The 15,922-nt window shown below is 40.1% G+C and overlaps 1 protein-coding gene across 15 annotated transcripts in view; it reads left to right on the top strand.

Annotated features, from left to right (window-relative positions):
- LOC143674792 (uncharacterized) overlaps positions 1-15,922 on the top strand; it is a 33,256-nt gene that overhangs the window by 2,433 nt on the left and 14,901 nt on the right. For 2 of the 15 annotated variants that reach the window (XM_077150988.1, XM_077150974.1), the window contains exons 3-5: positions 2,530-2,622; positions 13,783-13,940; positions 14,147-14,301. The exons of 2 other annotated variants lie outside the window; for them this stretch is intronic. The gene's annotated coding sequence lies outside the window, so the exon portion shown is untranslated. Of the gene's footprint in view, positions 1-436; positions 528-2,529; positions 2,647-6,172; positions 7,081-13,782; positions 13,941-14,146; positions 14,302-15,922 lie in introns of those variants that run through there. 11 more of the 15 variants (XM_077150978.1, XM_077150983.1, XM_077150984.1 and 8 more) reach the window with 10 other exon arrangements.

Below are 15,922 nucleotides of genomic sequence, written 5' to 3'. Positions count from 1 at the left end.
ATGAGCCACGCTGTCTCCCAGATTGGTTGGGCGCATGACCTGGATTCTAATCTTACGGACAAGCGGTACAACCTTAAGCTTAAGCATGTTTCCTACCTTATCGAGACCATTTGCAGAATGAGCACTGGTCTGTCTCTAAAGGATGAAAGCAAGGATTAAAGGAGTTTGTAGAAAATAGCAGCAGGGCCTGAGGTATGGTAGGCCTCAAAAAACCTTAGGTCCTTCCCTATTCCCTCCAGGGCAAAGTCTCAGCTTCTTTGATTTGCTGCTGTCTCAGTTTTCCTGGGGCCAAACTGCCCTGCCCCTTTGCCCAAAATTTCCAGCTTTCCTGGAAATTGGGCTAAGGAAGTAAGGGGAAGAACAAAGTATCATCATAGAGTCAATTCAAGGCAAAAACACTCTTCAGAATTACCTTGCCTAGTTTCCTGATTTTAAGGATAGGACCCAAAGAAGGGAAGAAATTTTCTCAAGATCATATACAAGTGAGTGGCAGCTCCAGGACTGAAACTAATGATGTCTCTTCACTGGTAGGTCAAAATGTTTCTCATTATCTGTTCTATCTACTGGTTAAGAGGTGGGTTTGCCCCTCTGGGCTTTTCCCATTTCAAGCATTGGCCATTTCTCCCTTCCATGCCTCTAGAGATAGTCCTTAAAATTCATTTAACAGGTATTTATTGAATGACGGCTATGTGCTAGGTGCTGTGCTAGGCCCACAGAGAAGAATATGAGGCTACATCTAATTGGAAAGAGAGAAAGGTAGCCCAATAATTACTGTACATACCTGTAAGTTAAATTGTAGCCCCATAGTTACTTATATTAAAAGCTAAATCAGGGTGGTGCAACGGTGGCTCAGTGGCAGAATTCCTGCCTGCCATGAGGGAGGCCTGGTTTCGTTTCCCGGTGCCTGCCCATGTTAAAAAAAAAAAAAAAAGGAAAGTCAAGCTCTCTGCTCCTCACCGTTTGACCAATAGCCACATCTGCCTGTGCAGTGCCTGCAACATCCCTGAGACATGATGGTAAAGGTCAGGGTAAATGGATTTGGCTTCACAAAGTGAAGATTGTGCCATCAGAGACTCCTTCATTGACCTCAACAACGTGGTCCACATATTCCAGTGTAATTCCACCCATGACAAGTTCAAAAGCATGATCAAGGCTGAGAACAGGACACTTGTTGTTAATGGGAAGCCCAAGACTAGATTTTGGAAGTGAGAGCCTATCAATATCAAATGGGGTGGTGCTGGTGCTGAGTATGTTGTAGAGTCTACTGGTATCTTCACTACCTTGGAAAAAGTTGGTGAAAGAAAAGGCTTATTTGGTTGTTGAGTTGTAGGAGTTCTTTGTGTACTCTGGATATTGAATCCTTTCAGATATGTGATTTCCAAAAATTTTCTCCCATTCTGTTGGTTTTCTTTTCTCTTTCTTGATAATGCCCTTTGAAACACAGAAGTTTTAAATTTTGGCAAAGCCCAATTTATGTTTTCTTTTGTTGCATGTGCTTTCAGTATAAGTCTAAGAATCCATTTCCTAATACAGAACTATAAGATATTTTCCTATGTTTTATGTTTTTATATATGTATATATTTGTACTTCCCTAATGAGTGAAGTTTTAACTCTTATATTTAGGGCATTAATCCATTTTGAGTTATTTTTTATATGATCTGAGGTAGGGGTCCACTTTCACTCTTCTGCATGTGGATAACCAGTTATCCCAGCACCATTTAGTTCTTTCCGCATTGAATAGATTTGGCACCCTTGTCAAAAATCAATTGTCCAACAACCTTCAGAAGGGGTGAAAATATTTGGAAACCCTGTGTCTGATAAAAGTTTAATATCTTTAATATATAAAGTACTCCTACCACCCAATAACAAAAGACAAAACAACCCAATTAAGAGATGGGCAAATGACTTAAATAAACATTTCTCCAAAGAGGTATACATATGGCCAATAAGCATAAGAAAAGCTGCTCAATATACTCACTCATTAGGGAAGTACAAATTAAATTCCACAATGTGATACCTTCACACCCACAGGGTTGGCTATTTTTTTAAACACTGAAAATAACAGGTATTGGTGAGGATGCTGAGAATAGGAACCTTAGTACATTATTGGTATGGGAATGGAAAACTGTTTGGCTGTTCCTCAAAAAGTTAAACAGAATTACCATATGACGTGGCAAGTTCACTCCTAGGTATATACTCAAAAGAATTGAAAGCAGGGACTCGGACAGATATTTGTACACCAATGTTCACTGCAACTTTATTCATAATAGCCAAAAGGTACAAGCTACCCAAGTGTCCATCATCTGATGAATGGATAAATAAAATGTGGCATATCCATTCAATGGAATATTATTCTGTCATGGAAAGAAATGAAGTGCTGCTGTACATGGTACAATAAGCATGAATCTTGAAGATATCATGTTGACTGAAACCAGACACAAAAGGACAAATGTATGATTTCTCTTATATGAAATAAAGTTATCCTTTCCACATAGCAACTTTCCCCATCACAGTTTTGATATATTGCAGGTCAACATTAGAAATTAAATGGGAATGTTTTTAGAGTTTTGTGGTAGCCAAGAAGACACACAAAGGCCAGCAGAGATGTACCACCAGCTAACCGTGAGTGCCAGAAGGGAATTTCAAGTTAGTCTTTTTTAAATGTTATACATGCAGTATATTCAGTATTATTCTCCTCAAATTTGTTTCATTTTATTTTTAATGTTTATATTTATTTCCTATTTAAAAATTTTTTTTCATACAGTATTTTTACTTACCATCGGCCCTCATTTAGCCTGTTACCCAAATACATAACAATTTGACAATTTTCTTTTTCTCCATAAAAGAAAAAGAAAAAACTCAGACCTCTTCTCTGGTATGAAGGGAGGGCTAAAAAATTTTATGTGAGTTTTCCTGATTGCGGGGGCACTGCACCTCTAATCCCCACAATGTGGAAGGGATAACTGTACTTAGAATGAACAATTTCGTGGAGACAGAAAGCAGAATAGTGGTTACCAGGGGTGGGAGGAGAGAAGAATAAGTTATTGATAAATGAGTATGAGTTTTGGTTTAGGATGATGAAAATAGTGTAGAAATAGATGGTCATGAAAGTTACACAGTATTGTCAATGTACTTAATGTCAAAGAATTGTCCACTTAGAAGGATTGTTATGTATGTATATTTTACCATAATTTTTTAAATTAATTAATTTTTAAAAACTCAATCGGCCATAGATGTATAGATTTATTTCTGAACTCTCAATTCTATTCCATTGGTAAACTTGTCTGTCCTTGGGCCAATACCACATTGTTTTTTTTTTTTCTACGTGGGCAGGCACCGGGAATCGAACCCAGATCCTCTGGCATGGCAGGCGAGCATTCTTGCCTGCTGAGCCACCATGGCCCACCCAATACCACATTGTTTTGATTCTTGTAGTCTTGTAACAAGTTCTGAAGTCAGAAAGTCTGAGTTCTCCAACTTTGTTCTTTTTCCTCAAGATAGTTTTGGCTATCCAGAGCCCCTTGCTCTTCCACATGAGTTTTTTTTTTAACTTTTTTTATTGTATACTATAACATATATATAAAGCAAAGAAAGAAAAAACAATAGTTTTCGAAGCACTCTTCAACAAGTTGTTACAGAAAAGATTCCAGAGTTTGTCATGGGCTACCACACCATTCAGCTCTAGAATATAGGAGGCTAGAATATAGGAGGCTAGAAGGAATAAGTATTATTTTATCATCACAATTGACTTTTTTTTTCCTTTTTTGTGAAAAATACCACATATACAAAAAGCAATAAATTTCAAAGTACAGCACAGCAATTAGTTGTAGAACAGATTTCAGAGTTTGGTATGGATTACAGTTCTACATTTTAGGTTTTTACTTCTAGCTGCTCTTAGATACTGGAGACTAAAAGAAATATCAGTTTAATGATTCAGCAATCATATTTGTTTGTTAAACCCTACCTTCTCTGTATAATTCTACCATTACCTTTGATCTTTCTATCCTACTCTTTAGGGGTAGTTAGGGGTATTTGGGCTATGGCCATTCTAACTTTTTCCTGTTGGAAGGTGCTGTCAATAATATGGGGTAGGGAAATAGAACTAGCTGATGTTCTGGAAACTGACCCCTCTGCATTTAAGGACTTATCTGCTCCAGGGAACCATCTGGAGGTTGTAGGTTCTGGAAAGTTACCCTAGTCAAGGAACCTTTGTAAAATCTTGTATATTCCCCTAAGCGTTCTTTAGGATTGACTGGAATGGACCTGGTTGGGGTTTGGCAGGTTATGATAGATAGCAATGTCTAACTGAAGCTTGTGTAAGAGCAACCTCCAGAGTAGCCTCTCAACTCTATTTGAACTCTCTTGGCCACTGATACTTTATTAGTTACACTTCTTTCCCCCCTTTTGGTCAGAATGGAATTGTTGATCCCATGGTGCCAGGGCCAGACTCATCCTGGGAGTCATCTCCCACGCCACCAGGGAGACTTTCACCTCTGCATGACATGTCCCACATAGGACGGAGGGCAATGATTTCACTTCCATATGAATTTGGTGATTGGCTTTTTCATTTTGCAAAGAAGGCTCTTGGAACTTTGGGATTGTGTCAAATCTGTAAATTGCTTTGAGAAATACTAACATCTCAATGATATTAAGTCTTCTGACCCATGAACATGGGCTTTCTAGTTATTTAGGTCATTAATTTCTTTCAGCAATAATTTGTGGTTTGCTGTGTCCTAGTTCTTGTTTCCTTTTCAGAATGCTAATTTCTTGTGTATAGAAACACCATTGATTTTTGCTCGTTGATCGTGTGTCCTGCCACTTTGCTGAATTCGTTTTAGTAGCTTTCTTGTAGATTCTTCAGAATTTTCGATATATAGGATCATGTCGTCTTCAAATAGAGATAGTTTTGCTTTTTCCTTTCCCATTTGGATGCCTTTTATTTCTTTTTCTTGCCCAATTGCTGTGGCTAGAACTTCCCATTCAATGTCAACTACCAGTGGTAAAAGTAGGTATCATTGTATTGTTCCTAGACTTAGGGGTAATACTCCCTGTCTTTCACCATTGATTGTGACATTATTTGTGAGTTTTTCAAAAATACTCTTGGGGCGGGCCGCGGTGGCTCAGCGGGCAAGAGTGCTTGCCTGCCATGCCGGAGGACCCCGGTTCGATTCCCGGCCCCAGCCCATGTAAAAAACAAACAAACAAACAAAATATAATAAAACAAGAAAATGTTTAAAAAAAAAAAAAAAATACTCTTTATTATGTTGATGTTCCCTTCTATTCCTTGTTTTCTGAGTGATTTCAATAAGGAGTGCTTGATTGCGGCAAATGCCTCTTCTACATCAATTGATATGACCATGTATTTTTTTCCCTTCATTCTGTTAATGTGGTAGATTATATTAATTGACTTTCTTATGTGGACCCATCCTTGCATTCCTGGGGTAAATCCCACTTGGTCATGGTGTATAATTCTTTTATTGTGCTGTTGGATTTGATTTGCTCAATGTCTTGTTGAGAATTTTTGTAACTATATTCATTAGGGTTATTGGTTTGTAATTTTCTTTTCTGGTGTTACTATTAGGATGATCAAGGCCTCATAGAATGAATTAGGAAGTATTCTCTCCTCTTCAACTTTTTGGAAGAATTTGAGAAGGAATGGTGTTATTATTATTTTTTTTTAATCTGGTTCTGGACTTCTTTGTTGGGAGTTTTTTTTTTATGACTGATGTAATCTCTGTATTTATTATTGGTCTGTTGAGATCTTCTATTTCTTCTTGAGTCGGTGTAGGCAATATGTGTGTTTTTGAGTCGGTGTAGGCAATATGTGTGTTTCTAGGAATTTTTCCATTTCGTCTAGGTTGGCATCCAGCTCTATTACTATTAACTGTGTATCCTTCAATGAGTTACATAACCCTGCTGTGTGTCCATTTTCTCAGCTGTGAAAAACAATTCTTTTCATTATTAATTCCTACTTCCCAGGACTGTTTTCAGGATTAAATAAGTTAGCAAGTTGAAACCAACTGCTACTGTTCCTAGCTAATAAAAACAACAAAACTCACACTTACTGAGAGCTTACTATAAGCCAGGCAGGGTGAAGTTCTTTACATGTATTAACTTATTTAAACCTCACAACACCCTAAAGGTTTTGAGTACTAATGTTCCTTCCGTTTAGGTCACCCTGCAACCCCACTGTGCCTGGCCCAGTAAAAGGTCTTTAACATCCTCCTCACAGGCCTCCAGCACTCTCTGAGACAAAGGATTCTACAGAACCACCTGCACATACTATCTTGGATCTGGAAACCAAATCCATCTACCTTGTGTGGCCCAGCCTTCCTCTGGCTCTTCTTAAGCCTCATGCCGTTTAATCATCCTTCCAAGCTTGCTGCCTTGGGAAAATCCTGGACTCTGATTTCCCTCCTATTTAATGACCAGGAGAGAAAGCTGGATTTCCAGATACCCATAGTAGGTGCCAAGCACCAGACTAGCTCCAAAGATCTCCATGGGACCCAGCCTGTTAGGCTGGCCTGGCCTGGCCTGCTGGCGCTCCTGGCACCTGGATAGAGGCTGAGGTACATTGTTATGCTCTGCTTTTTCCACCAGCATGAGAATGAAAATAGCAGCTATTAGAATTAATTCTGCAGATGAACATTTTTCAATTTCCCAAATTTGGCAATCATGCTTTCTTTTATTTCCACCCTCATTGTTTGCCATTTCTTCCACTTAAATAAATAAATTGAAAAAGTTGCTTTGTTCTCCCTTTTATGGAGGCTAAGTGAGTATTTAATAGAGTCCATATTCCTCAGCCAGGCACCTGAGACCTTATCAGGTCTTGATTCTTGCCAGTCTCTGAGGCCTCAGCTCCCTTTGCCACTTCCCTGCTGGTATGTGTCCTAAACAGCCATGCATTTTCATGTCTCCAAGTCTTTCCCTATACTATTGCCATATACTGTTCCATTGCCTACAAGCTCCTACTTATCTTTCAAAACCCATCTCTGGTGTCATCTTACAGGACAAATTGTCCTTGATTCCCCCAGACAGATTTAATCACTCCCTCCCTTTCACTTTTGTCCTAGGACATTATGTTCTTGTCATTCTATCACACTTTTAATAAAGGGCTTACTTGGCCTAGTACCTGGCATTTAGTAAGTATTCAATAAGCATTAGCTGATTTATCTCCTCTATGAAATTGGGAATGGCCTGGGGGGCAAGAATCATGACTTGCTTTTTGAACATAAAGAAAATAGAAACCTCTTGCATTTCATTTCATAGCACGGCGAGATTTCAGCTTTGGCCAGGAGCTCTAAGTTACATTCTTGGCCTTCTCAAGGCAAAGTGTCAGGAAGGCTCACAGCTAAATGAAAAATAAATAAATAAAAAGTTAAAAAAAAAAAAAAGTATCAGGAAGGCTCATTATTAACCCAAACCCAATAATCTCTATTATTTACTCCCACAACTCCCTTCACTTCTCACACTTACAATTACTTATATCATGCTTGTTTCCTTCTAGATCTTAAGCTTCTGATGGCAGACACCATAACTTTCACGTTCATTGTTATATACCAGCACAGAGCCTAGCACATGGAATATTCCATAAATAGTTTAGGGATAGAGGTTCATTGAGTTCTTGAGTGTATCTCTACCCTGGCAGATTTGGGGGAGCACCTCTTTTGGGGGCAGTTAAGGTCCTCTGCCATACTGTTTCTGGAGTAGCCTTCCCTGCACTTGGAGAACACATGGCACCATAACAGAAATATGAGAGATGAAGGGACTAAGGCAGTGCTGCCCTACCTCTGTGGCTTAGAGTTTGGGATTTAGAAGGTGGTAGACCTTGGCTCAAGTCCCAGTTCTGGGAGCTTAGTTAAATCTCTTCATTCTTCCAGGCCTTAGTTTCTCTCTTCTAAATGAATGGGATTATAGCAGTTGCAGTGTTCTAACAAATCGTGAGGTGGAAAGACCTAGGACCATACCGGACATGTAGGACATCTTCAATAAATGTGGATCCTCTTCCTTCTCCCTTCCTTTCTTATCTCTCATACATCTGAATTCCTGGGGGAGAAGAAATTCCATGTGACTTGATGTAAAACTACATATAGCTTTAATTCAAAAGCACAGTGGTTAAAAGTTCATGTTCTCACCAATTTTAACAAATGTTCCACACCGCTACAAGATGTTGGTGGTGGAGTGGTATATAGGAATCCTGTCTTTTATGCATGATTGTTCTGGTAAACCCACAACTTATTTGGTAAGGGGGAACAAAAAGCCCACGTTCTGAAGACAGACTTCAAATCTCAGTTCATTAGCTGTGTGATCTTTCTTTTTCGTATGGGCAGGCACCAGGAATCAAACCTGGGTGTCCGGCATGGCAGGCGAGAACTCTGCCTTCTGAGCCAGTGTGGCCCACCCTAGCTGTGTGATCTTGGGCTAGATCAGTGTCTTTATCTGTAAATTGATAATTATAAAAATAGCATCAATCTCATATGACTTTATAATAAGTAAGTGAAGTAATAATGAAAGCGTGCCCAGTACATAGTAAGCCCTCACAAAACTGAAACATGAGCTGGTTCTTGCATTCAAGGGGAATGTAATATCTTGCATAGATTTGTTTTGGTCATGCTTTTAGCCACTCATGACTCTGAATCTGTCACAGCAACTTGGGCTTCGTGAAGACTTGACTCCCTGGACTGCATTCCTTGCAGCCTCTCTCCCAGCCCCTGTCCTCGAAGCAAGGGAGGACCTGGCTGCAGAAAGTTGTCCAGTGGCATAATGAAGTCGGCAAAGCACAGGCTCTGGAGTTGGGCTCAACCTGAGTTAGAATCTCAGCTTTGCCACTTCCTCACTGGAACTCTTTTCCTCTCCGGATCCCAGTTTCCTGCTAAGAACAACAATGCCTGTTTTACAGAGTTGATTTGTGGATTACAGGAGATAACATATGCAAAGCACCCAGGAAGGAGGCCAGGCTCAGAGTAGCTGCTCCGTGAATAGCAGTTCCCTTCCTTGACCTCTTGCTGGCACTCTGCCCTCTCCCAGCTCTGGCACTGCCCACAAAGTTCAAAAGTGGCTATTGCAGCTGTCGTTTCTGAAAATACACATTCTCTGGCTGCTTTTGTCTCTTCATCCAAGTCTTCCCCAAACACTTAAACATTCCCAAATCAAGGATTTAAAAAGACAAAACCCAAGCTGACCTATCCATGACACTATGTTGGCAAAAGTCCTAGAGGATCTTGCTCCTCTGTCACTCTGCTTGACATTCAGTTCCCTCTGTCAAATTCACTCATATCTGACAAGATCAATGAGAAAAATAGGCAGCGATGATCAAAAGGGCCGACAAAGGCTCTTGGGGTAACTCTCCCAGCAGGTTTTCACGCCACACAAAAGTGCATGCAGGGGGTGTTCCAGAAAAGCTCCTCCACACATCGGCATCCCTCATGCCCAGAGACACCAAAAAAATGGTTCCCATGACAACGCTGCTGCAAATGTTATATATAAATGTGTGTGCGTGCGCCTGTGTGTGTACATAGCCACACAGAGATGCTCAGAAATAAACTCTTGGCACAATTTTTCCCTGTTCCAAATACAAAATAACCTGCAAGGATTGAATGCTGGAGAAGAGGACAAAGGTTTTGAACAAACATGCTTCTAAAGGATTGGCTCCCAGTCATAAAAACCTGTTTTGATATGAGTCTGTTTTGTTTCCTGTATCTGGACATATAGATATGCAATAAATAATTGTGGAATGAATAAATGGTGGATGAATGAATGAAAGGGAGGGAGGAGGGACAGAGGAAGGTGGAAGAATTCTGGAATGTCAAGGCTGGAAGGACTCCTACTGAGTATTTAATCTGATTTAACCCACTTTTTCTGTTAAAAACTGAGGCTCAGAAAAGGAAAGGGTTCTTGCTGAAAGCCACAACAGGAATTAATAGCAGAGCCCCAGTTTTGGACATTTCATTAAATAGGCATTTAGTGAATGTGACCCAGATTTCTGTTTGAATAAAAAATAATATATCAAGGCATGTGCGAACAACTGTACTAAGTATTTAGAGACATCTCATTTAAAATGTGCAATGTGTATTAGGATTCCCATTTAACAGTCATGGAAGCTGGGGCGCTGGGAGACAAAATCGCTTGACTGAAGTCATAACACTAATTAGTGGTGGAAATGAAGAGTCTTACCAGGTTGGTCTTGCTCAGACACTAGGTTCTCAGCCACTACATTACACTACATTACTCTCTCTGAAAAGTGGGCCAGGGGCCCAGCCCAGAAGGCAGAGCGAATGGGGAAACAATGACAGCAATATCAGGGGCCCAAAGAGGTAAAATAACTTGCCCAAGTCAGGGAACTATGGGGCAGAGACTAGAATTCACCTTTTCAGTTTCCCAGAATTCCTTCAGTTTACTCACAACCCCCAACAAAACACTGGAGGAATGGAAAGCTGGCCCCCATCATCTCCAGGCCCAGCCCTCTGAGCTGGGCAGGGGAAGGGGGCCCCCTTAGGCTATCCTGGAATCCTGGGACAATTCTTGCTATATCCACATGGCTAGTTCCAAGTGTCTTCCAGGGTTTTTGCGCCCTCCGCTGGTGATACATTAAAACTGCAGCAAGAAACAGGTCCCTTGAAGTCGCCAGGCAAACTTAAACCGAAATTACGTGGCACACTCTTGTCTAGAACCAGGTATTTGCCCTTGCCCCTCTGGGAAGAAATGGAGATAGTAAGTGAAGGTCCAGGTTCAGGCTCCCTTCTGCCCTGGATGTGCCATGCTTCATTTTTTTTCTCTGCTCCCTAACCGGTGTCTTTGCTTCCTCTTCTGGCCCTCCTCCAATGCATTCTGTGCACAGCCTGCAGAGCAGCTTTACAAAACCCAAAGCTAAACATGTCACTCCTCTGCTTATGCTCTCCAATACCTCCTGTTGCTTTTAGCATGGCCGCTGCCTCTCTCTCCCTCTGCCCTCCTCTTCCCGATCTCCTGCCTCACTAGCCCTCCTTCAGTTGCCTGCATGTTGTCAAGCTTATTCCTAATTCAGCCTTTGCACATGCTGTTCGTTTTGCCTGGCACACTCTTCCCCATGCTTCACCATCCCTGCTTGTTCTCCAAGTCTCAGTTCAAAGGTCATTTTCTCAAAAATACACTTTCATATTTCCATGCACTTCCAGTTGTAGAATGCTCTTTAGAATTGCAATTACTTGTAGCTAACAAGAACCCTATCTTGTTCACCACTATATTCCCAGCACCTGGCACAATTCTTAGCACATAGTATGTTCTCAAGGAATATTTGTTGAATGAATAAGTGAATGAAGGAATGAATAAACTGAACAAAAATTCCTCATATTCATTAAACACAATATGCCAAGCACTAGTCTAAACTCTTAATAACTGAATTTTCACGAATCTTAAAACCCATCTCGAAACAGGAAACTCTCCCACATAAGATCTGCCAAAGACACCAGGCAGAGTTATGCTGTCCTACCAAGAACCAGGCACACAGGGTTTGCCTAAGACTGAGGCTAGACCAGGACAGCAGACACTTCCCCCACTCCCCAGTCAGAGTAGCAAGCACTAGATAATTAGTAGCAATATAACTGAGGAGTGGAAAGCTGATGGGAGGAACAGTGAGAAAATCTCTCCAGCAACCCAGCCTCCATCCTACTCTTGAGGTATTGATAGAGGAATTGGATGCCATTGATGCAAAGAAAGTAACCATAGCAACAACAAAACCCAGCCCAACCCCTGACTAGATTGACACAGCTCCCCACTAATGGTCATTTCCAGGAATGAATATTATTGAAATTAGTCTCTTCTGTCTTACACACAATGTTAGACAAGTGATCAAATATTATAAAACACTAAATAGCAAGAAAAGAATAAAGAAAAAAAAACACTGTTAAGAAACAAATCAATCAGCCAAGCCAGACTCAGAAATGATGTAGTTGTTGAAACTATGATCCAGGGAAACTAGCCATGATTTTATATGTTAAGGGGGCTAGTAGAAAAGAAACCATGCATGAAAAGATGGGAAGTTTCAGCAGAAATGGAAACTATAAAAGTCAAATGGAAAATCTAGAATTTTTTTTTAAATCACAGTGACATATTGTAAACTGTGGACTTTAGTTAACAGTAATATCTTAATATTCTTTCATGAAAAGTAACAAATATACCACTCCAGTACTAGGAGTCAATAATAAGGAAGAATGAGCATATGGGATGTTTTGGGTTTCTGTTTTTATTTTTCTTTCTTTTTCTGGAGTAATGAAAATGTTTTGAAATTGATTATGGTGGTGAATGTATAACTATGTGATGATACTGCGAGCCATTGATCGTATACTTTGGATGGATTGTACTGTGTGTGAACATATCTCAATAAAATTGCATTGAAAATAAAGGGAATGAAAGTGAAAAAAATACAGAGATGAAGGTTGCTTTCTATGGACTCATTAGTAGATCAACAAAATGAGGAAAGAATCCATAAACTTGAAAATAGGTCAATGGAATTACTCAAATGAAAGATAAAAATAAATGGGGGAGGGGGTGCAAAGGTAGCCGAGTGGTAGAATTCTTGCCTGCCATTCAGGAGACCTGGGTTTGATTCCTGGCCCATGTACTTCCCCAAAAATAAGCAAACAAACAAACAAACAACAACAAAAGTTTTTTAAATGTTGCTGCAATAATGGGATAGTTACGTGGAAAAATAATGAAATGTGACCCTGCCATACAGCATAAAAAACAAAGTGTGGGAAAGAACTACAAATGAAACAGAAGAGAGCATCACAGCTCTTCTGCAATTCTGGAATTGTAAAAGGAAGAGAAAGGAAGTAGGGTAGAAGAAGTATTTAAAGAGATAAAGGCTGAGAATTTTCCAGAACAATAAAAAGCATCAAACGGTAGATCCACGTTTCAGAGAGAATACCAAGCAGGATAAATATCACCCCCCATATCACACAAACACACGCACGCGCACACCACACAAGACACAGCTAGATATACCCTATTCAGACTGCTAAAAAACAAAGATAAAACGAAAATCCGGTAGGCAGTCTGAGAAAAAAGATACTTTATCAAATACAAAGGACAAAGATAAGACTTTAAGCAAACTTCTAGTAAAAAACTATGCAAGCAGAAGACAATGAAGTGACAACTTCAAAGTGTTGAAAAAATAGTCAACTCAGAAGTCTATATACAACAATATCATTCAGAAATGAAGGTGCTAGTTGCATGAATCCATACTTGGTATGAAATTGCATGGAACTGCACACACACACCCATACATGCAAAAATGAGGGCATGCAAAAACTGGTGAAATCTGAATAAAGTCAATAGTCTGCCTGAGAGTCTTATACTACTGTCAGTTTCTTGAATTTACAATATCAGGTTTGATATTCTACTGTAGTTATGTAAGGTGTTACCACCGGAATGGGTGAAGGATATACGGGACTCTCTATACTACGTTATGCATCTTCCTGTGAGTCTGTAATTATTTCAAAATGGGAAGTTAAAAAAAAAGATGAAATCATTATTGTGGTGGTTTCATGACTCTGTGCACATCTTTTTTGTTAATTAAAAAAAATTTTATTATAATGTTTAAAAATTTATGTTTTGGGCAAAGTTCTCACCTGCCATGCCGGAGATCCTGGGTTCGATTCCCAATGCCTGTCCATGCAAAAAAAAGATGTTTTGTGTATGTCTTATACACAAAACATATGTGTAAAACTCTGTGCACATCTTAAAACTCACAGAACTACATGCAAAAAAGTAATTTTACTGCGTATACATTTTTTTAAAATGGAGGTGAAATAAAGACTTCTTCAGATAAAAGCTGAGAGAATCCATTAGCAGCAGACCTGCTGTATAAGAAATGTTAAAGGAAGTTCTTCAGATGAAAGAATATATCAGACAAGAACTTTGAGCTACACAAAGAAATCAAGTTCTCCAGAAATGGCTAAAATGCAAGTAAAGATGATACTGGAATATTCCCTGTGCCCTCACACTTCACATTCTTATTTCCTTGTTGTCTTTTCCCTCTGAGCAATGTAACTGCTTACCACATAGAAAATCCCTGTCAAATGATAGAAGACAGGGCAGTGTCATTTTCAGACTGACATCCTGCTTTCAAGATTAAATCTTTCTTTCTTTTTGTTCCTTTTTATTTCAGGATGCTTTGAATTGTTCAATAAATAGTTCTTGGTTAAAAAAAAAAATGAAAGTACGAAGACATTTGAAAATTGTTTTTAATCACCCTAAAAGATAATTGGCAACAACTGTTAAAGAGATTGAAAGAGATCAGGCTTCACTTATAAGACAAGAGTGAAGCCAGGACTTCCGGAGAAGATGGTGGCTTAGTAAGACACGCGGGTCTTAGTTCCTCCTTCAGAAAAGCAACTAAAGAAACAGAAACAATACGAAACAGCTCCCGGAGTCACGACAGAGACCAAAAAGACAGCATACCCCATTCTGGAACAGCTGAACGGGCAGGGAGAATCTGCTGCGGTGAGATACCCGAGGGGCGCGCGTTTTCCCGGCCGGGGCGGCTGGCGACTGGGGTCCCCTCCACGCACGTGGCTCCCGGGTCTGACTGGGAATGTTGGATAGCGGGGCCCTCCCATCACGCTTGGCGTCTGGGGCCAGCTGGGCAATTTGGACCGGCACTCCCCCAAGCCACGGCGGCCAGCGATCCCCGCCTCCACGCGCGGTTTCCCGGGCCGACTGCCCCACAGACAGACAAGCGCCATGAGCGCCACCTACTGGGCAGGAAAAGAAAACAGAGCCCAGAGATTTCACAGAAAAACCTTTCAACCAGCTGGGTCCCACACCCAGGGAAATCTGATCAAATGCCCAGACACCAGCAGAAAATAATGGATGACGCTCGGAAAATTGAAGATATGGCCCAGTCAAAGGAACAAACCAATAGTTCAAATGAGATACAGGAGCTGAGACAACTAATGCTGAATATACGAACAGAAATGGAAAAACTCTTCAAAAACCAAATCAATAAATTGAGGGAGGACATGAAGAAGACATGGGCTGAACAAAAAGAAGAAATAGAAAATCTGAAAAAACAAATCACAGAACTTACGGGAGTGAAGGACAAAGAAGAAAAAATGGAAAAAACAATGGATACCTACAATGGTAGATCAAAAGAGACAGAAGCTACAATTAGTGAACTGGAGGATGGAACATCTGAATTCCAAAAAGAAACAGAAACTATAGGGAAAAGAATGGAAAAACTTGAGCAGGGGATCAGGGAACTGAATGACGATATGAAGCACCCAAATATACGTGTTGTGGGTGTCCCAGAAGGAGAAGAGAAGGGAAAAGGAGGAGAAAAACTAATGGAAGAAATTATCACTGAAAATTTCCCAACTCTTATGAAAGACCTAAATTTGCAGATCCAAGAAGTGCAGCGCACCCCAAAGAGAATAGACCCAAATAGGCGTTCTCCAAGACATTTACTAGTTAGAATGTCAGAGGTCAAAGAGAAAGAGAGGATCTTGAAAGCAGCAAGAGAAAAACAATCTGTCACATACAAGGGAAACCCAATAAGACTATGTGTAGATTTCTCAGCAGAAACCATGGAAGCTAGAAGACAGTGGGATGATATATTTAAATTACTAAAAGAGAAAAACTGCCAACCAAGACTCCTATATCCAGCAAAATTGTCCTTCAAAAATGAAGGAGAAATTAAAACATTCTCAGACAAAAAGTCACTGAGAGAATTTGTGACCAAGAGACCAGCTCTGCAAGAAATACTAAAGGGAGCACTAGAGTCAGATACGAAAAGACAGAAGAGAGAGGTACGGAGTAAAGCGTAGAAAGAAGGAAAATCAGATATGATATATATAATACAAAAGCCAAAATGGTAGAGGAAAATATTATCCAAACAGTAATAACACTAAAAGTTAATGGACTGAATTTCCCAATCAAAAGACAT

This window comes from Tamandua tetradactyla, chromosome 2 (assembly GCF_023851605.1).
Source record: "Tamandua tetradactyla isolate mTamTet1 chromosome 2, mTamTet1.pri, whole genome shotgun sequence".
Classification (NCBI taxonomy): domain Eukaryota; kingdom Metazoa; phylum Chordata; class Mammalia; order Pilosa; family Myrmecophagidae; genus Tamandua; species Tamandua tetradactyla.
Note: the sequence above shows the minus strand (reverse complement) of the source record. Positions and strands in the feature narration are given on the sequence as shown.